The 26,925-nt window shown below is 37.7% G+C and overlaps 1 long non-coding RNA gene across 1 annotated transcript; it reads left to right on the forward strand.

Annotated features, from left to right (window-relative positions):
- Positions 1 to 294: 294 nt before the first annotated feature.
- On the forward strand, positions 295 to 3,998 carry LOC120068286 (uncharacterized). Its single transcript, XR_005479146.2, has 5 exons — positions 295 to 569; positions 647 to 745; positions 861 to 925; positions 1,422 to 1,473; positions 2,486 to 3,998. It is a non-coding gene; the product is annotated as an uncharacterized LOC120068286 (long non-coding RNA).
- The last annotated feature ends 22,927 nt before the right edge of the window (positions 3,999 to 26,925 follow it).

Here is a 26,925-nt window from a genome sequence, read left to right on the forward strand (position 1 = left end):
AGAAGGAAATTGCGTTGTTAAGTAATGTTGCTGTAAGCCCTTGATCTTGAATTGTTCCTAATGGAAACAATTAAAATGATTAAAGTTAAAAGTTAGTTTGAAAAAAAAAAATAGAAGAAGAAGAGAAAGGAAATTAATCTAAAAGAAAAGGAAGAAATAGAAGAAAGTAGAATTTTGGAAAAGGAAAAGGAATTTGAAGAGGAATTGATTTTTTTTTTTTAAAAAAAAAAGGAAAAAAGAAAAGAAAGAAAAGAAATCAATAAATGAATAAATAAGTAAATAAATAAAATAAAGATAGAAATCAGAAGAAAAAGAAAGGCGATGCAAGCCTGAGAATGAGACCGATTTATACCGATTCCCTCAAGCAAACCCTAATTTTATTTGATGAAATTGTAGAGGGACGTAAGGAAGAGAATTTCGAGGGTTACCAGAGTGATTGAAGCTGTGGAGGTTGAGAAATTTGAATAAAAAGTTGGGTTAAGTCTGAATTTCGGACAGTCTGAACAGGCTTCAATGTTTTGAAGTTCTTCAGCTGTAGAAACCAAATTTGAAGCTGAAATTTTGAGTTAGTAAGTTAAGAGGTTTATTAACATTTTTCTTGAAGGACGTTAGAGATAATTTTGACTGAAAATTGGTGAATTAATAGGAAAATCGAGACTACACAGAATTTCGGGCGAATAGAGAAACGTGACTTTTGGAGCTGATTCGGTGTTATTCAAGCATTTTCAAAGCTTCAAAATCTCAGGTTAGTTGGTTAATATGCTTATTGGAAAGTTTAAGCAAGAAATTTTAGGTTATATGGTTAGGGATTGATGAATTTCAAGCTGGGAAAAGTTCTGAAACTTCTCACCGGAAAACAGGGGTATCAAGAAATATTTGACCGATTCCAGAAGATTTAGGGCGCTTCAAGACAACAAAATGTGAGGTAAGATAGTTTAGAGGATGGGTAAGAGGATTATATGAATTAATTCGAGTGGGTAAGGCTGAAATGAGCGAATTTGGTCGCCGGAAGTCTCATCGGAAAACTGGCCGAATTTGGAAGAAAATGTGGGCTGGAGGTTGAAGATGACTTCTGTCAGTCATTAAAAGCTGAAAAATCCAAATTTATGGTAATTAAAGTGTTCTCAATCATAAGTAGTGGTCGTTTGGTATTCATATGATAAAGCATGGAATTGGAGGAAATTGGGATCCTAGATTAATTTTGAAGATGATTAAGCGGTTAATTGGTTAAGTAAATCTCGATTAGGGTCAATGAGGAAATTGGGAAAACGTAGACTAAATTAAGGTTTTAGAGAATTTCAAGTAAAGTTAGGATATTTTAGAAATTAAGAGAATTATGGTAAAATTTTGAATTTTTTATGCGGTGTTTGGACTGGATAATTATTTAGAGGATAACCATAATTTAATAATGTGATTTTCAGGCCAAGTTCAATTAGGAGAGGCTTATAAATCCGAAGGATCGAGCCTGAAATTGTGAGTGACTCTAAATGCTTTAAATGTTTTATGTAAATTGTTAATGCTTATGAATGTCCAACAATGTATGTTTACTGAAAGTTATTTATGACAACTATTCTCAAATAGTTACCAAGTAACACATCTCACATTAATGTCATGTTTATGTTATGCTTTTCATTGAACAAGAGGATGCATTAGTATAGAAAGCTTTTAGGCAACTAAGTCATTAAGAGATAAGAATAAGCAAGTTCAGTGTGAGTAGCTCAGTACTGAAGGACTAGATGAGAAGGTACTGAAGCTCAGTCTTAGATTTGAATAGCTCAGTTCTAAAGGACTAGATGAAAAGGTACTGAAGCTTAGTCCTAGGTTTGAATAGCTCAGTACTGAAGGACTAGATGAGAAGGTACTGAAGTTTTGTCCTAGAATTTGAATAGCTCGATACTGAAGGACATGGAGAAGGTATCCGAGCAGCTCGATACTGAAGTACACAGAGAAGGTATCTAAGCAGTAGTAGCTAAGGTATGACGGTACTTAAACTAGAATCACATGAATATAAGAAAAGTTGTTATTGATAGTGTAGTGATCACTCCACACTAACTATGGATTGACGTTGAGGAATTGAGTAAAGGTTCTCTCTCCACTAGGGTTGCAAATTATGTTTTTAGGAAGTGAACAAAAGGGTTCCTTCCTAGTTAAGGAGTAATGTAATGTTCACTTCCTAGTTAAGTAGTAATGTAGTAAAGGATGATAAAGAGTGAGCAAAAGGGTCACTCTAGACTAATAGACTAACGCATAGTCTAGCAAAGCATAAAATAGGGCTATATGATGTTGATGATGACATGAATAATAGTTGCCAAGTTTATGTTTCAGATACAATGGTTTTAAAAGTTTTATGTACACACGTTTTCTTGGCTTGTTTTAGTTCCAGTATTCTGTTTTCTAGCTTTCAGTTTAAGCATGAGATTTATGTTTTTATTAAGTCACTCACTGGACGAGTAGCTCATTCTTTCAAATGTTTTTCTTTTCCCAGGTAGTAGTCATCTCCCCAGAGGTTAGCTATCATGCTGCTCTACCACTTAAGGACTCCAGTTAAAAGCCCAAAGTCTAAAGAGAAGTTTTAGGTGTCTATTTTGTAAATGTCTGTACATATGTGTTGCTCATATTAGGGACTAGTAAAGTATATTGGGACCCGCTGAACTTTGTATGTGTTAATAGGATGTAATTATGTTGTTGTTGATCCCTGGTGTTTTGAGGTTGTTTTTAAAGTTTCATTAGTTTGGTGAATGTTATATATGTATTCCAGGGATCTAAGTAGGTTAAGGATGTAAGTTAGACAGTAAGTACCACAAAAGGGTTGGTATCTACTGTCGTCACATTCACTTTTGAATTAAGAAGGGTAATCTGGGAAGGGGTGTGACAGTTGCCCAGATGGAGCATTTGGAGCAACCAGTCGACGCAAAATTGAGGATAAGAATTGAATGATATTGCCTTAGTTGAAGATATGCTTGAGGACAAGCATATATCTAAATTTGGGGGTGTGATAACTTGTACAAATACAAGTTATTTATACTGTTTTATTTAGATATTGTGGCTAAAAGAAAGAAAAGTTGTGTCGATAGTATAGAAATTGGCTAAGAAATGCGAAAATTATAAAATGTCGTCAATACACCCACTAACACCATTGCGATGGTAGAATAGAATGTTTCAGTTTCTGTTTTGCAGGAAATAAGTCACCGCATGCGTTCATGGCTCAAAGACTAAATGAACAACGCATCTACGTCGCATTGCACCCATCAATCAAGAATGAAGAGATGATCAACGCAATGACGCGCATGCGACAATCGATCAAGAGTTCTAGTGATCAACGTAATTTCAACCATATGCAGTAATAAAAAATAACACCACATGCAGCGATCGATCAAAGATGTGAAGAGCAACGCATTTGCAGAAGATTCTGACAAGTGTACAACTTTCAGTTGTGAATTTCTGACGGGTTGATTGCGTAACAGAAGAAATTTTCCATTTTGCCATTTCAGGAACTACCATAACTATACAGTGGGGACCACAAATTCAAAGAGCCAAGGCCTTACTTATAAATAGCTTCTTCAAATTCGCTGAAAAGATATACACATACAGATACAGATACTGGTACATATATATATACATCGAGACGTGCATTTACCGATTCTAAGAGGGAGGCTGGTCTGAAGCAACTTACAGAGTAGATTTGGGAGAACCACGAGACAAGGCCGAGAGGTGAGTCTCCGAGCAGAGAATCCTTCCAATTCCCGTAGTTGAAGCTCTGTGCAAAGATTAATTCTACCGGGAAAGCAAGCCTGAGAAGGAAGCTTTCCTCTCCACCACTTCCATATGCTGGCAAGCACAATCTCCGTTAGGAATCTGTGTCAAGACGTTGACACTCTTTCTATAGTTGTTTCTAATCTCTATTTCATCATCTCTATTCATCTTCTGTAATCTCTCATTCACAACATGTATCGAACGCTTAATTTTAGAATTAAATGTTATGATAGTCACCATTGTCATCTCTGTGTCTCTTTCCGTTCATCCATAACCCATTTTCTCCATGATGTGTTCTTAATCCCATGGGTAAATAACAATAATTAAGCGAGTGAGTTAATTTGTGTTAAGGAAATAATTAAGTTTAGCTAAAGCATGCTCGACGGTATCTTCACCTGTGAGAGCAGAAGTGAAGATGTTATTCCGCCTATCGAAAGAAGATTGGAATAATGCGTTAACTAAAGCAAGGAGTATTTCCAGAGATGGAAACAACCTTGCATTCATCACACTCATCCCTGTTTCACCATAGAGATATGGGGACGTGGCCGATCACTGAGAGGTGTACACCAAGGGAAAGCGTAACCTTAGTTGCATCTTTAACGCAATTGACAAACTTGCGATGTTTTTACTATTTACTCTTTCTCTTTCTGCTTCATTCATAAAGACTTTCCATCGCATACATTGATTCTTTGTACAACTTCACAGTCAGTTCTCGACCTTAGTATCACGTATCATGTATCTTGTATCCTGTATCATATTAGTTTAGGATTTATTTTATTAATGCATTTTTACTTTCACCGCAATTTACATTTTTGTATAAAACAACATTCTTTATTCATTATTAAAAACTGGTCGCATGTATCACTTAAGTAATGCATTAACGAAAACAATCCCTGTGTTCGACCTTAGATCATTCTGAGAAACTTGCGTTGGAATTATATTTGGTTTCAACTTAAGAAAACTTGTGACACGCCTACTCCATCGCATACTACGAGCATATCATTAACAATGCATATATTTAAACGTAGTATCGCATAAAAAATGTCTTTATCATAAAAGCACTTGAGCGCATATACAACACATCATTCATTTCATTCAAAAACCATGCGTTAGAGTTAGATAAAGAAAAATAGATTAAATTCTATGTTACCACTTCTCCGTTTATGGGTGGCCAATTTGGAGAAAATTTTGAAAAGATGTGAAGAGACGAACCTGGGCTCAACTAAGAAAAATGTCACTTCATGGTGAAAGAGGGTATAGTGTTGGGACACAAGGTCTCCCGAGAATGGTTGGAGGTGGACAAAGCAAAGATCGATGCAATTGAAAAGCTTCCACCTCCAGCCAGCGTGAAGGCTGTGCTAGCTTCTTGGGGCATGCTGGATTCTATAGACGATTTGTTAAAGACTTTTCTAAGATTGCATGACCACTGAGTGCGTTTTTAGAGGCGGACAAAAAGTTTGAATTTGACAACAATTGCCTCAACACATTCCGAGTTTTAAAAGATGTGCTGATTACCGCGCCCGTCTTGATTATGCCGGATTGGACATTGCCATTCAAAATCATGGAGTCGCATTAGCGAAAAAGAAAAAAATTATTTTACATCCTATCGCATATGCGAGTAAAACTCTGAACCCTGCTCATATCAATTATACCACCACTGAAAAAGAACTTCTGGCTGTGATTTTTGTGTTGGAAAAATTTCGGGCATATCTATTGGGAACCAAGGTACTCATTCACACTGATCACTCGGCAATCAAATATTTGATGACAAAGAAGGATGCAAAGTCAAGGTTGATCAGATGGGTTCTCCTCCTTCAATAATTTGATATTGAAATAATTGATCGGAGGGGGACAGAGAATCAAGTTGCGGATCACTTGTCCAGATTGGAAAATCCCGAGGTTGACCACAATGAATCTGAGGTGAGTGTTGTGTTTCCGGATGAGCAGCTATTTCACATAGAAGAATTGCCCTGGTATGCGGACATCGTTAATTACTTGGTTTGTGAAAAATTCCCTGAAGATTACACCTACCATCAAGGAAGAAGTTCGAGAATGTATGCAAACACTATTATTAGGATGAGCCAAATCTGTATAAAAGAGGTGCAGACCAAATCATTCGATTATGCGTACCAGATGCTGCTCAATAATGCATATTGTCACAGTGCCACGATTCTCCATATGGAGGGCAACGTACTGCAGCTAAGGTTTTGCAAAGTGGATTCTTTTGGCCTTCATTGTTTAAGGATGTTGCCGATTACGCAATGAAATGTGATCGGTGTCAACGCACAGGCAACATTTCATGGAAGAACACAATGCCAATGAATACTATCTTGGAGCTGGAACTATTTGACGTATGGGGGATTGATTTCATGGGACAATTCCCTTCTTCAAACGATAAGCACTATATTTTATTAGTCGTCGACTATGTCTCCAAGTGGGTAGAGGCAATTGCATGCACCGCAAGTGATGCAGCGGTAGTCTCCCAGTTCCTGAAGAAAAATATTTTCACTCGTTTTGGCACTTCCCGTGCCATCATAAGTGATGAAGGATCACACTTTATCAATCATAATATCAAGGAGCTACTGCGCAAGTACAATATCCTCCATAAAGTGGCACCGTATACCATCCGCAAACGAATGGCCAAGCTGAAGTGTCGAATCGAGAAATTAAATTGATACTTGAAAAGGTAATAAAGCCTTCACGAAAAGGCAACAAAGCTTGACGAAGCGTTGTGGGCATACCGAACCGCATTTAAAACACCCATTGGTATGCCCCCTTATGTGCTGGTATTGGTAAGGCGTGTTACTTGCCTTTAGAGCTAGAATATAAGGCATTGTGGGCGGTAAAGAAGCTGAATTTTGATTTGAAGAAGGCAGGGGAAGCGTGAAAAATGCAACTGGTCGAGCTAGAAGAATGGAGGAACAACGCATATGAAAATGTGAAGATTTACAAAGAGCACACCAAGCACTGGCATGATCAACACATATGTAGTAAGAACCTCCAAATCGGGCAAAAAGTCTTGCTTTTCAATTAACGTTTGCGACTCTTCCCGGGAAAGCTAAAGTCACGTTGGTCCGGACCGTTCAGAATTCGACAAGTACATTCACGTGGTGCGGTGGAATTATCAAATGACGACGGAACCAACATATTCAAAGTCAATGGCTAGCGAGTAAAGGAATACCATGGAGAAGACTGGCATCGCCAAGTTGATTCCATGGAACTAATCTATCACATTGCATTTTAGTTTTCAAAATTTTATCGCTGCATCCTCTTTAATCACCACAATCATTCGACATAGATAAATTTAGTGAGTTATCGCATTCTATTTCTTATCCAAATATGATTTCAATGATGATAAATATACTTCTATCTTTCGTATACACTAGAGTCAACTTAGTCTTAAAATAGTCACCTCATGAAATATTCTAGAAGTTATGAGTTTGCTAGCTTTCTTTCAAACTCTCTTTACAAGCATTCTATGACCATCGCATGACCTATTTTAACTTCTTTTGGCAATGAAGACATTGCCACATTTTAAATTTGGGGGTGAGGTATTTATTTTTGACCTTGCTATCTTCTAAAAAAAAAAAAACATTTTTGAGAATAACAACTCCACTGTCAATGCAATGAGAAACCCTTGTTGATAAGAGTTAAGTTGTGAAAGGCACTTACTCATAGTTGGATGTCCGCAAAACACACGTGGGGGAAAGCCAAAACGAAAGTAAGTCACCAGGATCAACGCATAAATCAACAACCGCGACTACACTGCCAAATTGGTATGAGTTTAGTCTGAGAAAGAGTGCATTGCTCGTAGTTGGATGTCCGCATGACACACGTGGGGGCAAGCCAAAACGAAGGCAAGGCACTCGGATCAGTGCAAGGTCAGAAAAAAATAGCAATGAAGAAATTTTTTGTGCAAGGATAAAATCATTTGACACCCCGAAAGAAAATTTCTTTTAAAATAAATCATGCGATGTTCCAGAATTTAGCAAAGTCCATTGGAAAGTTAAGCTTGCAATACCTAAGTCTTAGAAATATTTTAAGAAGAGACTTGAATAAGACTTAAGAAAATTTTGGTATATAGGATTTGAATGAAGTATCCTTGAGAAATCTAGGGAAGAAAACTTTGCGATTAACTTGCAAAAGGAATTTAGCTTATGCTTGAGGACAAGCATTGTTTAAATTTGGGGGTGTGATACGGGCAGAAATGCACGTTATCATAGTGCTAAGTTCTTAAACAATGTTAGATTGCATTGATGAAATATGTTAAATTGTGTCCACTAAGCATAAATTCTATAATATTGCAGTTGCATGCATACAACGCATTAGAGCAGTTGATCTTTACATTTTTGTGCAGAATATGTGTTAACGCAATGTAGAGATTGCGATCATTGGAATACATTGGTCGAGTGCAACTTCACCGCAAGAATTTGCATTGATCGTGCTCGCAAACATTCGCCCAAGAAGAATCACCGCAACTTGGTCATCACAACATGGTGGGCGCATCCGGGTGATAAGATAATTAAGACTGATGGGATAGAAAGCTGATGACAGTCAGATCCAAATTAAGTTGATAGCCGATAACGGTCACAAAGTACATTCAGCTTTATCAGTAATAGTCATCTGACGCGTCAATCAAGAATTAAAGTTGTCCCATCTATACAACCGGGAGAGAGAAGCCGCCTTTCACCTTTGATGCCCTATAAATACCAATTGCAATCTTCAAAAAAGGGGTTGATCAGTTAACGAATTCATCAGTGCTCTGTTCATAGTTTTCTTTTCCATTTTATGGCGGAGTGTAACGCTGGATTTTATTGTGTGTGTCTTTAAATAAGCATGTGGAAAAATAAGAATGTGAATCATACAAGCTCATGTTGCCATAAACTTGTTGACTTGGAAAGATGGAGATGGAGTGTGGATGTTGTTTTATGCTTATTTACACTTTATGCGATACTAATTCCAGATGTATGCGTTATTAATAAAATGCTTGTAGTATGCTATGCGTTGTCACAAGTTTCCTTGCGCTAAAACCAAGTATAATTCCAACGCAAGTTTCTCGGAGTGATCCGAGGTTGAACACAGGGATTGTTGTTATTAGTGTGTTACATTTGTGATATATGCGATCGGTTTTTACAATTAATAAAGATTGTGTTTGTATAGGAAATTAAATTGCGGTAAAATAAAATTGTGCAGATCGACTAAAGTTGTGTTAATAAAATAAAGTGCGATAAGAGTAAACCTAAGCTAACGTGATGCGAGATACAAGATACATGATATACATGATGCTGAGTTCGAGACTGACTGTGAAGTTTATACAAAGGATCGTGGTATGAGATGGCAAGGCTTAATGGATGAATCAGAAGGAGAAAGAATAATTAGTACAAACATCATAAGTTTGTTAATTGTATTAAAGATACAACTAAGGTTCTGCTTTCCCTTGGCATACACCTCTCGGTGATTGGCCGTGTTCCCATGTGTCTATGGTGAAATAGGGATGAACGTGGTGAATGCAAGGTTGATTCCATCTCTAGAAGTACTTCTCGCTTTAGTGAACGCATTCTTCCAACCCTCTCTCGATAGGCGGAATGACATATTCACTTCTGCTCTTATAGGTGAAGATGTCGTCTAGCATGCTTTGATTAAACATAATTATTTCCTTAACCCAATTAATTCATTTCACTAGAAGAAATTCGAGCTTTAATGTCGGTTTTAAACTGACATTAAAAGGTTTTAATGTCGGTTGACAACCAACATTAAAGATAGTGTTATTAAAGCCTTTTAATGTCGGTTTTAAACTGACATTAAAGGCCTTCAATAACACAACTTTCAATGTCGGTTGCAACCGACATTAAAGACCTTTAGTGAAATTTCCAACCGACATTAAAGCCTCTGTTTTTTTTTTTTTTAATTATTAACCAACATTGAAGTCCGAATCTACCATTTCTTTTAAATTTCGTTGTCGAATCCATTTTTTTGGTCAAAAAGTATACTATTACATTGAACGTTGTGGCTATGACATATTATTCATGTATGGATTGTAAATCTATTACATTTAATCCACAAATTCTACAAAAAATTATAATTTAAAAGACTGTACAATAATTCAGGCCTTGAAAACACAAATTACAAGTAATACAAACATTATGATTTTACAAACATTATGAGATTACTGTCTCTCTCCACTTGGTAAGTATGGATTCCTTCATAATTTTTCTTGAACCAGCCCCCTAGCTTCAGCAGTGTCTGGTTATAGGCATCTTTGTCTTAACACTATTGTTCAAAGGATCACAAACAAAAAAGGTTTAAGACAAAGGATTGAAAGTGAAAATGTGATAAGAATTCATATTCAACTAACCGTGTTCATTGGGAATGTGCATAAATGGTACATTCAAGGAAAAATTCTTGTAGTGAATGTGTTGGATCTAAAGTTCCCCAAGAAAAATCATAAAGAGGTTGTGATACCAAATATTTACTCCTTTGTTGCATCTACAAAACAAGAAAACTCAATAGTTGAATAAATGAGAGAATCTTCTTTTTCAAGATCTTGAAAAAGAGAAGCTTGGTTACCTAGATATGAGATATGAAGACGATGGAAAATTTCGGCAGCATAACGATGCTACATAACATGTCATACCCTACCCCAGACCACCCTTTTAGCCTAGGAAAGGGCGTGACTGCAGTAGTTATCAACCCTGTGGCTGACACTTACTACCTACTAACTGTTGCGGAATAACTCTGATACCAATTTACAACTCATATACAGCGAAATATCTTTAGGCCAAAATTTATTAATTCAGAAACATAACATATTTAGAGTCATTACAACACTAGATTCACAAGTCCCAAAACCCAAAAACTCTAGTCCCTATATAAACAACAGTAACATGTGTACAATTTTAACAGTAACCACTTAAATAGATGGGTTACAAATCTCTTTATCCTTTAGTGGCAGAGCAGATGCAGAGCTATCTTCAGAGGATTTGACCGCTACCTATGGGGGGGGGAGAGGAAAAAATTTGAAAACGGGGTGAGCTTGCGCCCAGTGAGTGACTTAAGAAAGATAATTGATTCTCTTGCAAAATCTCAATAAAGAGTTTAACTGAAATATAAGCTTTTACAGTCTTGTACTGCAGTATAAAAATTCTCCAAGCATAAAACATATAAAGCTGTTTTAATCATAAAACAGTAAAACTATTTCTCAGTTGAGAATAACCCTTACTGTGGATAAAACAATCCCAACACCAACTGCTACTCAAGAGAGAACCCTTTTGCTCAATCTCTGACTCTAACTACCTACGTGCACGTGGCCATACTAAGTACCGTCATACCTTAGGTACTTCTATTCAAATACCTTCTCAAATGTCCTTCAGTATCTGGTTGGTTTGGTACCTTCTCAAACATCCTTCAGTACCAATAGATACCTTCTCAAATGTCCTTCAGTATCTAGTTAGGCGGATACCTTCTCAAGATGTCCTTCGGTATCGCGTTTTAAGTAAAACTAGTCATAAATGACTTTCTCTCTTTAAAGCATGTAAAGTATAACACATATAAAAACATGGCTTTAAAGGTACTAATGCATGCTGAGTATATTTAACACATATAAATCACTTTTCAACAATTTCTCACACATGCATGCGTTTAAAACATAACTCATGGTTTGCTTGGAAATTACTTTGTAAAACTAGCTGGCATGAGAATAATCTTCTTTAAAACATGCTTTCTATGACACTTTGTAATCAAACATTTTAAGTAAATGTTTTAGTAAAAACGTTTTAGCCAATCATCTTGATTGCTTAGGAGCTTTTTACTCTAGTAGCTCCCTTTCTACCTCGGGCTCCCTTTTCACCCCTAGAATCTAGATTCAATTTTCAGCTTAGATTACTCATAGTTCTGAACCTTATTTTGAGATACATCCTTCTACAAACATATTCTAAAATGTCTCAGGAAGCTTACCCTAAATTTTGAGCTCATAAATCTTCATGGTTTGGCCGGAATCACAGAATATTCAAGATTGGCCCAAGCTTATTCGACAGCTTGACCCTTCTGTCTTCTTCTTAGTTTTCAGCCTGATCCCTTCAAGCTTTTCTTCCGACAGCCCTACCCTGAAAACTAGAATTTCTTCCGGCAGCCCTACCCTAAAAACTAGAATTTCAAATCTCCACTTTTTTCTCCACCATTCCACACTAGTTTCCATATCAACCTACTCATCACACTAGTCTTAGTAGGGAACATACTCAAGTAGAGAAATTAGGATTCGGGGTTCACACAACAAAAAAAAAAAAAAATTTACCTTGAACCTGTTCAAAGAAACACACTCCCAAAAATATTTCACAACCACTTGTTCTCAACAGAACTATCAGAATTCCCAAAAAATAAATATTCAAGAACACATACATCAATAAGCAAATTTAGCTCACAATATACTTCAAACCTCAAAAGTTGTCACAAAGACTACCATAGTGCATGAATAACCCACAAACTACCATAGTGCGACCTACAAACTCGAGCACCTTGAATCAAATCTAAACTACAAATAAATAGTACACATGAGTCATAAACGGGTGTTACATTCTAATCCAATATGGTCCAAAGAGAAATAATCACACTATAACTTCTCAAACATGAATTTTCATATCGTTAGAGTCACTTGAAAACACTTAGAAACTTTGCTTAAAACTGCAAGCATTCAAAAATGCACTTACTAGGAACAATTTTCACCTTAATCCTTTTCCGTTGCAAGAAATCCATCTCCTCCACACCTCTTCCAAACACCTAAATATACACAAACAAAAAAGTTTTAAGACAAAGGATTGAAAGTGAAAATGTTATTAAAATTCATATTCAACTAACCGTGTTTATTGGGAATGTGCATAAATGGTACTTCAAGGAAAAATTCTTGTAATGATGCTTATCAAATGATCAAATAATTTAAATCGAATATTAGATTGATGCTTACAGAGCTAGATACTAACTATTTAAATTGGATGTTACTAATATAATAGAAATACTAATTCTGTTACAGAGCTAGATACTAACTATTTAAATCGGATGTTAAAGAACGCTAGTAGATACTAACTATTTAAATTGAAGAATCTACATGATATTTGATGATATATGCATGAACCTGCTTCCCGAATTCGATAGATTGCAAGGAACAACAAGCATTCAACACGATTCAGAGCGTATAGTTTGTAGGATAAGCTCCAGCTTCCAACATTTCTAAGAACACTCGAAAAACAACAAAGATCAAGAAAACTCAGCAGTAAATAAGTAATTGGAAGACCAGATGTTTTTGCATGTTCTTACCATTATGCTTGAGTTCCTGGAAGGACAAATCACAATACAAAATGCAGTACATCTTGGTGATTTGAATTGACATGTTTGACGCAATGTTTTTGAGTTGAAGACAAAGATTTAACGATGAAATGAAACTCAATGTCAAATTCAACTCATATACTTAGTTTATGAAATTCAACTCATGAACTAAAACTAAATAAGTCAAATGATACTCAATCAAAAGATGGAACATGAGCTAACATGGTGAACATGGGAGGCAGAGGCATATTTAGATTTACGTAGAGTTTACTTTTGACCAAACAATTACAATCAAAACTCCCAACACCACACCAGCAAAATTCTTTTGACCCAAGAACAAGAACATACAAATACAAAAGACTGAGCGAATGTCAAATCCAAGGGGAAAAAGCCTACTTCCTATGCTACAGATATAGACATAATTTGATGAGATATACCTAGATTTTGTTGCAAAAGCTCCCTCAAGTTATTCTCAACCTTCGCCATCTTGTGCAGATCGATTGTCATTGAAGATTTAATCTTTTACACCATATTCAATTCTTCCATAGAAAAAATGCCTAGAGATCGACTTTAAATCTTTAAAAACAAATAATAATGCATGAGGATTTTGTCTTGCCAACATAAGAGAAGACGTAAATGACTCAAATAGAAGGTAATAGAAACACAAACATCAGGATGAAAGGCATGTGCAATTAAAAATATTTTATATCCAAGACAATTGCTCATAGGGATATTGGTAATGCTTGAATATTCAGCTTGAGGGGATCATTAACCAAGCACATCGTACACACACTTTAAACTCAAAATGTAGAATAAAAAAACAGGCTACTTAAAATAAAATAGATAACCAGCCATTCAACACCTACTAGTAAACACTACAAGTACACTGGCTTATCTCTAACAAGACTAATAGGAGAAATGACGAACATAGCATAAATAAAAAAATTTACCCAGTGCTTCGACGATATTACTTCAACTAACTACAAATATAACCATCTGCACCTTGGAAATTTACTAGACTATTGGTCTTTTGTTAATCTAAATAAAAAAGCATAAATAACTTGTATTTCTACAAGTTATCAGCAGGCAAGTCTGACCGCCTGCGGGGATGCGGTTGCGGTAACCCTGAAGAACCTTTTTCAATCAGCATCCCTAACACTATCTTTATCGCTTTCTTTACTGCTTTCTTTATTACTTTATTTCCTGCGTTGTTTTTGCTTTCTTAAATTAAGTTTTTCCTGCTTACTTGAATTTATCTGTATTTCAATTCCAGCTTGCAATAATTTAGTTACATGCCTAGTTTAATTTATTACCATTCCAGCCCTAGTTTACGTTGATCTTAAATTTTGTAAATGAATGTTATAAATGAACACAACAATGCCTTATCAATTTGGTTTTGGGATAAGCGTTGCAATATTGGTGATACCATAAATAATGTCAGGTATGCATGGCAACGACGGGTGCATCTTGCGCTAATAGATACACTTTGCGGCCGTCTTCCAAAAATGCACTGCATTGACGAATGAGTTGCACGCATATGTACACTGCGCCCGCCCTCCGCAAATACGCACTATGTCGATGGTTATGTTGCGCTGGTAGAAATACCGTGTGCCCGTCCTTCAGAAATGCATTGCGTTGATGGATGTGTTGTGCTAATACATACGTTGTGCCCGTCCTCCGCAAATATGCATTTGCGGTAACAGATGCATTTCGTTAAACACTTAACATTGCGCCCATCCGATTAAATAAACTTAAAAAAAAAGGATGATAAAATATTCGCGGAGAGGGTAGACGAATCGCTTAAGCTTTCGAAGGAATTTTACTTAGCAGACGAAATGACTTCCTTTATGCTAAGTCATAATGGAAGGGGCGCACGACAAGCTTTTTTTGGAATATCGAATCCTGCCACACAGCGATTGCGTTGGGCCCATCAAGGCCTAACCTATAAATCGCACCTTCCTTAAGCCCGAGAGCTCATTTGCATCTTTTCGCAAAAGAAAAACCCTAATCAAAAGTTCTCTCTGCATACCCATTCCCTTCCTTGCTTTCTTCCAAAACAAAAAAATTTCCAACTTCTTTCACTTCACTGAACCTATGGCCGGACAGCCATCCAGCTCTTCTTCCCAACCATCGTCCCCTTCCCAAGCCCATGTCACCGTGCGGGAGGTGGCTTTCCTCGCTACCAGCCATTGCCTCGCTGCCCAGCCTAAGACATCCCCAAGAATCACTGGAAAACCCCGACAAACAACCTCTGCAACAGCCAAACTACCCACCAACCGAGAGGGGCCGAGCACGGAGAGTGCCCCTACTACTAGACCTGAGGTGGCACTCCTAGTACCTTCGACTAAAAGCGAACTGAAATGAAAGGACGAAAAGGAGGTATTTGGGAGTATTTTGAGCAACTTAGAAAGACAAGAGGGGTTACAGAAGGCTGGAGTTGTGAACCAGCCCCTGCCGTCAGAGGAGGAGTTAGCGGTGGCTTCGCGGAGAATGGCCCTGGCCGTTTCGGATGTTAAGGAGACTGCTCCACCAGACTCCAATGAGAGACCCATCAGGGCTGTTTTGGAGGTTATAGAGGCGAAGAAGTAGCCAGGGACGGCTGAAGAGAAGGAGAAGAGAAAAAGTGAAGAAAAACGGGTGGAAGAAGATGAAGTCACCCAATTAAAAAAGGAGAAGAAAGAAAAGAAGAGGAGTGAAAGAAAAAAACACAGGCGAGAAGAGAAGTGCTTGAAGAAAGAAGAGGAAAGAAGGAAGAGGGCAGAAAGTTTAGATTTTGACGGAGATTCAATCACCGCAAGGGTGGAAGAGGGGATGTTAGCGTAAGCTAGAGCATCAGCGCAACTACAAGTTTCATCGCCGCATACCAAATTAGTTGCGTCTAAAGACAGAAAAGATCCTAACATCTCTCCTCTCATGCGGCATCGCAAGGAGAATGCACCGCAAGGGTCTATAAGTGACCCAAATTTCTTGCAATTCATAGCAAAGGAGAAAGAAGAAAGAAAAAGAGAATTAGAGGAGAAGAAAGAGAAGATGCCACGTGCGCACTAAATCATCGCAGCAGGCGATTTGGTCAGAAAACTTCACGATGAGAATGTTCGCGGTGACAGCGCAAGAGTGGAGGAAGAAGAAAGAAGAAGGCTCGAGGATGAACAGTGCATTGTGCTTGGCTTGGAGCAACTTGAACGAGAAATGAGAGAAGAAGAAGAAGCAGAAAAGAAGGAGAATGAGGAAAAAAAGAGACGACGCAAAGCAAATGTGCAACGCGTCAGAGAGAGGAAGAGAAAAGAAGTGGAAGAATGGGAAAAGGAAAAAGAAGAGTAATGAAAGGTATGGGAAGCACCCAAAGACAAAAGTCCCGCCTTGCGTCTGCTCAAGAAAAGGGCAAAGCTAAAGTGCAGAGCAGTGAGCTTGCATCGACCAGGAGGCGCCCAGCAACCAAGAAAGAAAATGATGACTTATAGTTGGAAATGGGCTTCTTCCCTGCGTCGGTGCCACTACGGGATCTCATCACCAGTGTTGTGTTGGAACATAGGTGGGAAACTTTCTGCCAATGTCCATCCATCGTAATTCCAGCGATAGTCAGAGCCTTCTACCATGGCCAGCTCCATGACACCGAAGATGCGGTGATCATCGAAGGGAGGGTAGTATCGTTCAGTGCAAAGGACATCAATGAGATCTATCAGTTGAAGACATTCCGAGAAGCACTAGGTAATAAGCTGATTAATGATCCTAAAGAAGAGCATATGGAGGATGCGCTGAAAGTATTAACACAACCGGGCACCAAGTGGACGGTGTCCTTAACAGGCATAAGAACCCTCGCCTCTAATCGGCGGCTACCAGAAGCGCGACTTTGGGTCTATTTGGTGAAATGATGACTCATCCCAACAACGTGTGACAAAAAAATTTCAAGAGATCGAGTTGTGGTCGCATACTACATAGCGCACGACATTCCGATCGATGTAGGCCAGCTCATTGCGAAGCAGATTCGAGGTTTTGTTGGCCATGTGAGAGGTCTATACTTCTTCCCATGAATAATTTCGAGCCTATGCCTATATGTAGGCAAGGGCATTGACGAAGAGCCCATGCTAGAAGTTCACAGTATCATCAACCCGAAGATCCTGAGAATGATTCTCAAGGATTCACCGCATTGCCCCAAGCTTCCAACGAAAAGGCCCCTTATTGATTTAAATGCGCTGCAATAGCCCAGACCAAAGAAGTAGTGCTACAATGACAAAGGGAAGGAAATCGTCTAAGAACATTCACCGTAGAACCAAACCAGTTTACCCTTGGACCCTTTGCCTTTAGTCATTAGTCCACTAAGCTCTCTAAACGAGCCCCTTTTCCCTTTTCCCAAACAATTCACAAACCTTCTCCTTGCCCCCGACTCCAACCTCGCATCTTCAGCAGTGTCCTCCCACCATCCATCTCCACCTCACTTTTCACCCCCATCGTCGTATGTTGATGACCCACACGATTTGGGAGCAAGCCCTTCCACTCAACCTCAAACCGATGTTGGTGAAACATCGACGGCACAACCCACCACCGCATCCCTTGCTGCTGCCTTAGAAGATATGTGGGTCTTCTTATCTCGAGAGCTCACCTTTTCTACCATTCATTAACAGAGTTACGAGAGAGCAATGCAGAGTTGCAAGAGAGCAACGCAATGTTGCAACAGGTGATGGTCAATATTCAATGCAACATTTTTACCATTTTCCTGAATCAACAACAGATGGCCGAGCGCAACCATGAGTACTTCAATTTCTTAACTGCATATCTACATGGTTCTATGGTGCCTCAACATCTATAGCGACCTCTACAATTTCAAGAAGCGCCACAAAGAGCTCCTCCACAACATCCTTCTCACCAAGAGCCCCCGCCGCAACTCTAAATTTGGGGGTGTACCACCTTCTCCACAATTTTTCATTTTTTTCTTTTGTGGCCATTCATTTTTTTATATAGATAGCTATACCTTGTATTCTTTTGTACATACTTACAATTTTATGTTGCGATAAGTATAATTCTTTGTGTACTTAGACAAATTTTATACAACTGAGTAATCACTCTTTCCTGGCCTCTTTACTTTTATCATCCTTTGTCAATTTATTGCGGTAATTCTTTTCTTTTCTTTTGCGTTGTTTATTTGCGCTGCCATGATGAGCAGTACGCATAACCTTAGCAAAATTTCTTTATACATTGCATTTTCTGCCTAACACTTAGACACTTCATCGCAATAGCTCTACTTTACCTTCTCTATTACAAGACTCTGCTCAAACCTTCTTTTTAAAATTTTGACTAAGTGTTTTGTCTTTTCTGTCCAAAACAACGCAATGAGGACTTTGTGCATCTCTAAATTTGGGGGTGGGGAAGGTTTGAGCAGATGCGATCAAGCGGATGCGGTCATATCAGGAAAATGCATTCATCATCATGAAAAAAAAAAAAAAACTCCACTATCAGCACAAGGGAAAATCCCAACCTAATAAGAGTTAAGTCATGAAAGGAACCTGCTCGTAGTTGGATGTTCGCATGACACCCGTGGGAGCAAGCCAAAACGAAGGTAGGTTTCCAGGATAGACACAATACAAAAAAAAAAAGAGAGAGAGAGAGAGAAAATAAGGATAAAAGAGACAACTCCTCTTACCAGCAAAAGTAAAACTTGGCTAAGGATCAAGAGTTGAAGTTGAGATTGGTATACAACCAAAGCTGGATGCTCGCATGACACCGTAGGAGCAAGCCAAAAGGAAGGATGTAACCATGATCAACGTTCTCTATAGAATGATGATAACTTGTAGAAATACAAGTTATTTATACTGTTTTATTTAGATATTGCGGCCAAAAGAAAGAAAACTTGCGTCGATAGTATAGAAATTGGCTAAGAAATGCGAGAATTATAAATTGTCGTCAATACACCCACTGACACCATTGTGATGGTAGAAAAGAATGTTTCAGTTCTGTTTTGCAGGAAATCAAGTCACCGCATGCGTTCATGGCTCAAAGATAAATTGAACAACGCATCTACGTCGCATTGCGCCCGTCAATCAGTAATGAAGAGACGATCAATGCAATGACGATGTATGCGACAATCGATCAAGAGCTTTATGATCAATGCAATTTCAACCGCATGCAGTAATAAAAAACAACACCGCATGCAGAAAAACAATCAAAGATGTAAAGAGCAACACAATTGCGGAGGATTCTTATGCGTGTATTGTCACACCCCTCACCAGATTACCTTCCTAACCTGGATGGAATGGTGACTGCAGCAGTTACCAACCCTTTTACTGGCACTTACTGCCTATCTTACTTGTCAAATTTTGCTCAAACCCTGAATACATACATATTAACTCAGAACTTAACACATTTACATTACAGGTTTCACAGCATTGTTCATACATGAATATTACAACTTACTGAGCCCCATCAAGAATACTAGTCTCTAGACAGACACATGTGTACTAACTAATACAGGTCTTCAATTACGCTTCCTTCAACCTGTTTCTTTGAGTGACAGAGTAGCAGCAGAAAAGTCCTTTGGGAACTGACCACTACCTGAAAAGAAAACATTTGAAAACATGAGCTAGAAGCCCAGTGATTGACTTAATAAAAACATAAATCTCATGCTTAAACTGAAAGCTTGAAAACATAATACTGGAACTAAAATATACCAAGCAATTGTGTACATAAAACCTTTAAAACCATTGTATCTGAAACCTGAATCTTAGCTAAGAATGAACATTCATCACTCTAATTCCTAGTGCCAAGCCATGGCCAAATGAGATCTCTACTTCGATCTCTTCATACTGAACTATGGCTAGGAGAGATCCCTACGTCGATTTCTTTAAATATACCGATGGGCATCTCAAGCAACTTCCTCTACACATTAACATTGATGACTACTCTTAAACATTATTAAACATCATTATTCACTAGTTGAGAACGAGCATACATCGCTCTAGCTCCCAACGTCTGTTATCGGCCACGAGACCCATGCTTCGGTCTCTCCTTGCTGGTTTATGGCCTAGGAGACCCATACTTCAGCCTCTCCTTCAAAACTACCTACGTGTACGTGGAGGTTTCTATGTACCGTCAACACCTTAGGTACATTTATTCAGATACCTTTCTTACCTTCAGTACTTCTCGTCATTGTGTTTAGAAATATCAACGCATGTACTTTGGCAATCATAGGTATATAAACATAGTACATAAAGTTTCACCCAACCTTAGCTTTAACCCTAATGCATGCTTTATACTTTATAAAATAAGTTGGCTTAAATCATGTTCAACTAGCTTGTAAAAACTATTACCAAGCGTTAGATATGGAAAACATACTTAGAAAACTCATACATTAGTAACATCATGCGTTGATAAACATTCATAAGCATTAGCAATTCCAAACTATCCTTCTAGACTAGGAGAAGATATGACTGCCTTTATCTTTAGTTGGGAGTGAACTACAAGATCTAACCCTCAACATCAACCTTAGTCGGGGAGAACCCTTTTGCTCAATCCCTCAACATCATATTACCTACGTGCACGTGATTATAATTGAGTCCATCGTACCTTAGGTACTTAACTAGGATACTTTTTCATTGTCCTTCAGTATCCTTAGGTACTTATCTAGGATACTTTCTCATTGTCCTTCAGTATCCCTAGGATACCTTCTCATTGTCCTTCAGTATCCATCGTATAATTAGTTATAAGCATTTAGCTAAAAGCTAAGGCTAAGTGCTCAAATCATCATACTTGTTCATCCATCATACTAGTTCTTCATAAAAATGGAGTTACTAAAACATGTTGAAAGTATTTGGGCAAGATAACATATTTAAATCATGTCAATTTCCATGGAAAACATGCTTTACTTAGCATGAGAAATAGCTTCAAACATACGTTGCTTGGCACTTCATTTAAACACTTAGCATGGGAAATAACTTCAAAGAAATCATAGTTTCTAAATTATTAAAATATTAAATCATCACATAGTCACTCACAGCTCGTCAAGGATCTTAATAGGTTATATGCCACTTCTAGCTCTTTTTGGCCTAAAAGAACATAATTCCCGGTTAAATTCCTTAGAATTCTTAGCAGAATACCTCAAATAGTTCATTTACTAATAAAACTTTCCTTCATAAAACCACATTATTAGCGAGATAACCATTATGAGTGAATTCATCCTCACGAGCGAGAACCGCATGAGCGAGATCCCCATGAGTGAGATCCTCATGAGTGAGATCCCCATGAGCGAGACCCCCATGAGCGAGATACTTATGAGCGAAATCAAGCTTTTCTGAGCAACATTTTCATCCTAGCGATACTCACCTCTTCTAACAAACTTGGTTTCTTCACCAGCGAGATTCAGCCCTTATCTCTAGCGAGATTTCCTCCTTGAGCGAGATCCTCATCACAAAATCAGCGAGATTATAACCTGAGCGAGATCCTCATCCTTCTCATCTCGCTCTCGCTCTTCACGGTGAGCTGTTTGCTTGTTCTTCCCAAGCAGCTGTCTGCTTTTGCACACATTCTCTGTTTCAATTTAAAAAATTCATAACTCAAAATCCTGAACTCTTTGCAAGAAACTTCCTTCTATAAACTTGTGTAAAATCGAGTTAGTTTTCTTACCTCAAAATTTCAGCAGAAAATTCTTTATGGTTGGGCCTGGAGCTTCCAATCTTCACCTCGAGCCTTGATTAATCCGAGATTCTACCTCTTCTGCAAATTCCTCAACTTTCTTCTGCAATCTTTCTCCGGCAAGACAACCTCGGAAACTAGATTCTACCATCTTTAAAATGGCACCAATTTCACTAAATTTTCTCATGTAAATTGCCGAAACCAAGCTTTCGAAGTTCCTCTTCCTTTTAATCTTCCTGTCGCCTCCCGAGTTCAAGGATTAACCGCCACGTCACCCCATATTTAGTGCCTCCAGCCCAAACCAATAAGTGAGCTTCCCTATTTAATATGTTTTTCTTTTCCTTTCTCCACAACTCCTATAAATAACATGGATTTTCACTTATTAGATATTTAATATATCATTCATTTGGCTAAACATACTTGTCTAGGAAATTTAGAATTCGGGGTTTACATATACAGCTTCAGTTATGCATTTCTAACGGGATTGATTGCGTAACAGAAGGAATATTCACTCCACAATTTCAGGAACTACCTTAACAATAAAGTGGGGATCACATTGCAAAGAGTCAAAGTTTTGCCTATAAATAGCTTCCACAATTCCATTGAAAAAGATACTCGATACAGGGAGACGTGTATATACTGATCTGAGAGAGAGACTAGTCTGAGCGCCTGATCAGAGTAGATCCGAGATAATCAAGAGACAAGGCCGAGAGGTGAGTCTCCAGGCAAAGAATCCTTTCAATCCCCACCGTTGAAGCTCTATACGAAGGTCACTTCTACCAGACGAGGAAGCTTGAGAGGGAAGCTCTTTTCTTCATCCATTCCACATGCCGGCAAGCAAAACCTCCATCCAGATCTGTGTCAAGACGTTGACACTCTTCTGTATTTGTTTCTATCTCGTTTTCATCATTTGTACTCATCTTCTTTACTCTATCATTCACACCATGTATCAAACACTTAATCTTAGTATTAATTGTTATTATCATTTCCATTATCATCTCTCTGTCTATTTCCGTTCATCCATGATGTTTTCTTAATTTCCTGGGTAATTAATAAGAATTAAGCAAGTAAGTTAATCTGTGTTAAGGAAATAATTATGTTTAGCTAAAACATGCTAGACGACATCTTCACCTGTGAGAGCAGAAGTGAAGATGCCATTCCGCCTATCGAGAGAGGTTTGGAAGAATGCGTTAACTAAAGCGAGAAGTACTTCTAGAGATGGAAGCAACCTTGTGTTCATCACGTTCATCCCTGTTTCACCATAGAGATATAGGAACGCTGCTGATCACCGAGAGGTGTACGCCAAGGGAAAGCGGAACCTTAGGTTACATCTTTAACGCAATTAACAAACTTGTGATGTTTTTACTAATTATTCTTTCTATTTCTGATTCATACATAAAAACTTGTCATCGCATACCACGATCCTTTGTATAACTTCACAGTCAGTCTCAAACTCAGTATCATGTATCATGAATCTTGTATCTTGTATCATAATAGTTTAGGACTTTACTTTTATCACACTTTTATTTTATCAACGCAATTTATGTTATCGCAATTTAAATTCATGTACAAACCAAATCTTTTATTAATTGTAAAACCGATCGCATATATCATGAAAGTAACACATTAACGAAAACAATCTCTGTGTTCGATCTCGGATTACTCTAAGAAACTTGCGTTGGAATTATACTTAGTTTCAACGCAAGGAAACTTGTGACAACGCATTACTCCATAGCATACTACAAGCATATAGTTAACAACGCATATATTTAGAAGTAGTGTGCATAAAAATTACATAGCATAAGACAAATTTTATGTTATCAGATGACGCAAACCAAGCCATCGCATAAAAGACGCACTTCGTTGTTTTCGCAAGAAGAGGTAAAACGTTATTCTCAAAACTAGAAGGGAACTTTGGGCAGAGGTTTGTCTTAGATAAGAATAAAGTAGAGCATATTGAAGAAATGTCAAAGGATAGAAGGAACTTGTAGGTTTGAGAAATTATGTAGAGGTGGAGCATTCGGAGTAGACGATCAACACAAAGTTAGGATAGGATTTAAGTTGAATTGTCTTAGTCGAGGATATTCTTGAGAACAAACATATATCTAAATTTGGGGGTGTGATAAATTTTAGAAATACAAGTAATTTATACCGTTTTATTTAGATCATGCGGTAAAAAGAAGGAAAAGTTTTGTCGATCGTATAGAAATTGGCTTAGAAACGCGAAAATTGTAAAGTGTCGTAAGCACACACGCTAACCCCATTGCGATGGCAAAATGGAATGTACAAGTCTTTGTTTTGTAGGAAAATAGGTCATCAAATGTGACAACCGCTCGAGGACAAAAGTGAACAACGCATCCATATTGCATGCGGCAATCATTCAAGAACAAAGAAAGAACAACGCAATTGCAGCGCATGTGACGATCGATCATGGACTTAAACAGTCAATGCATTTCCACCGCATGCGGCAATCAATAAAAGATCAAAACAATTACACCGCATACGGCAATCGATCGAAGATGTAAAGAGCAACGCATTCGCAAGGACTTCTGACATTGTACCACTTTTCTGTTGTACGATTCTGACAAATTGAACGTGGAGCAGAGCGAACGTTCCCACTATGCCATTGAAGGAATTATCAGTTTTTCAGAGTGGGACTGTAATGACCCGACCCCCTAGGACTTAAGTTAGGTCGTTACTAAATACATGCATGCATGGAACTCAAAACGACACTCGGTTATGGCGAAATAAATGCTAATTAAATAAGGTAAGTTCAAAAGTCTTTCATTAAATTCAAATACTAAAACAATAGTAAGGTACCCATAAATCATAAATGACAATAAATAAGTCTGAAAAACAGTTCTTAAAAGTAAGTTTTAAGCATCAAAACTAAAAGTTAAGAGGAACATGAAAAGAATTTTAAATCTCATGAGCGGAAGCGTAAAAACTAGTCTAAGTGGCTCGATCACAAATTCCACTTGTCCATCGCAGGTGCATCTTTACCCTTACCTGAAACAACAACATGAGAAAGAATGAGTATAAAATATTCAGTAAGTAACCCCACTACTGGGGTCAGGCTGGGCATCTATGTCCTCTAGATACCCACCTCTAGTGAAACATATAAATTTCTCTAGTCCTCATGGGACACATATATACATGAAACAAGAAGAGGGATTGAGTCCTATCCTACTGTAGTTAAGTATATCCACTACCTTTAGTAAGTCCCGTAAGACCCACAACCTCTGGTGAATTCCGAAGGAAACACAATCTCCTATATACGCATGGTTATGCATACACCTCTTTCGTATACACATAACCCACTTAATGTGTACCTCTTTCGTACACATGGTTACGTATACACCACTTTCGTATACACATAACCCACTGAATATGTATCTCTTTCGTACATCTAGTTATGTATACACCTTTTTCTTATACACATAACCCACTGAATATGTACCTCTTCCGTACATCTAGTTATGTATACACCTCTTTTGTATACACATGACTCACTGAGTATGTACCTCTTTCGTACACCTCAGTACTCTCTTGGTATGTATAACTTTCATACACACCAGCCCTAGTATGTCTCTTTCATGTACTAGCGCCTTTAGAAGTGCATCACTTTCATGCAGTCACATAGTTTGGAAAGAAAAAGAGATTGCATCAAACTTCATATTACATATAACATTCACCTAATCATGCATCCTCTAAAATCTCCTGATCAAGGTTAGGCTAGTTAACCTTAACATACGTAATTAATCTAGTATTAATGGATCCACCCTAGTACATCACTTTCATGCACTAACTCATGTAACAATCAAACATTTGAAATTTCATAATACATCATATTACCTACACACTTTCATAATAAATCACATCAACAAGAACATCAACAAAATGCTCTAACTTTCACCTAAATTTAAGACATTTCCATAGTAGTGTCGCTTAACTCATAATTTAGGGTCATGCCCAGTCGTCTTTTTAATATATTCCATAAAATTCTAAATCATGCTCATGCATTAACAATTACTAAAATTTCAAACAATAAAATTACTGAAATTACATTATTACTAAGAAAATGTGTGAGGTATTATATTGCCATTAATTTTCAAATTGAATAATTTCACGCCAACGATTAAATTCCCGCACTTACACTTGAAGTCCAAAATTCCAAAAATGTCATCCAACTAATAACAATTATTGAAATTCCAAACAATAAAGTTATTGAAATTAAATTATTACTAAAAAAATGTGCAGGGTGTTACAAAGACCGCTAATGCAGAAGAAGCCAAGGTCTATAAATAGCTTCATCAAATTCAAAGAAAGGAAACTGGTCTGAAGAGACAATTCATAGAAATCCGGGGAGAAGACGAGACAAGATTGAGAGGTAAGTCTCTAGAGCAAGCAATCATTTCCATTCCTGAAGAAGAAGCTCTGTGCAAGGATCACTTCTACCTGGAAATCAAGGCTGAAAGGGAAGCTTTCCACAAAATTTCTACCACACATCGGCATGCAAATCGTCTCCGATCGAGATCCATGTCAATACATTGACATTCTTTCCATATTTGTTCTTATTTTCTATTCATCTACTGTGTTCATCTTTAAACTTTCGTTCACTATCTGTAACAAACGCTTATCCTTAGATTTTAATATCATTGTCGTAATCATTGTCATTTCTCTATTCTTCTCCATACATTCATCATCCATTTTCTCCATCATGTGTAACTAATCCCTATGGTAAAGGGGAAGGATTAAGTGAGTAAGTTAATCTGTGTTGAAGAAATCAACTAAGTTTAGCTAAAGCATGCTCGACGACATCTTCACCTGTTAGAGCAGAAATGAAAATGTTATTCCGCCTCTCGAAAGAAGGTTGGAAGAATGCGTTAACTAAAGTGAGAAGTATTTCCAGAGATGGAAACAACCTTGCGTTCATCACGTTCATCCCTATTTTACCATAGACATATGGGAACGCAGCCGATCACTGAAAGGTGTAAGCCAAGGGAAAGCGGAACCTTAGTTGCGTTCTCAACAAGATTGACGAACTTGCGATGTCCTTTCCCTCAACCCATTCTCTTTCTGACTCCTTTCACAAGACTTGCCACCGCATTCATCAGACACTTTTGCACATCTTCACAGCCAGTCCTCACTTGTATATTTAATTGTTTATTCATTTACTTTATCACCGCAATTCATTTATCATCGCTTTATTTTTCTTATCGCAATTTACTTTTA

Source organism: Benincasa hispida, chromosome 12 (assembly GCF_027475165.1).
Source record: "Benincasa hispida cultivar pf3 chromosome 12, pf3_genome.v1.1, whole genome shotgun sequence".
Taxonomy (NCBI): domain Eukaryota; kingdom Viridiplantae; phylum Streptophyta; class Magnoliopsida; order Cucurbitales; family Cucurbitaceae; genus Benincasa; species Benincasa hispida.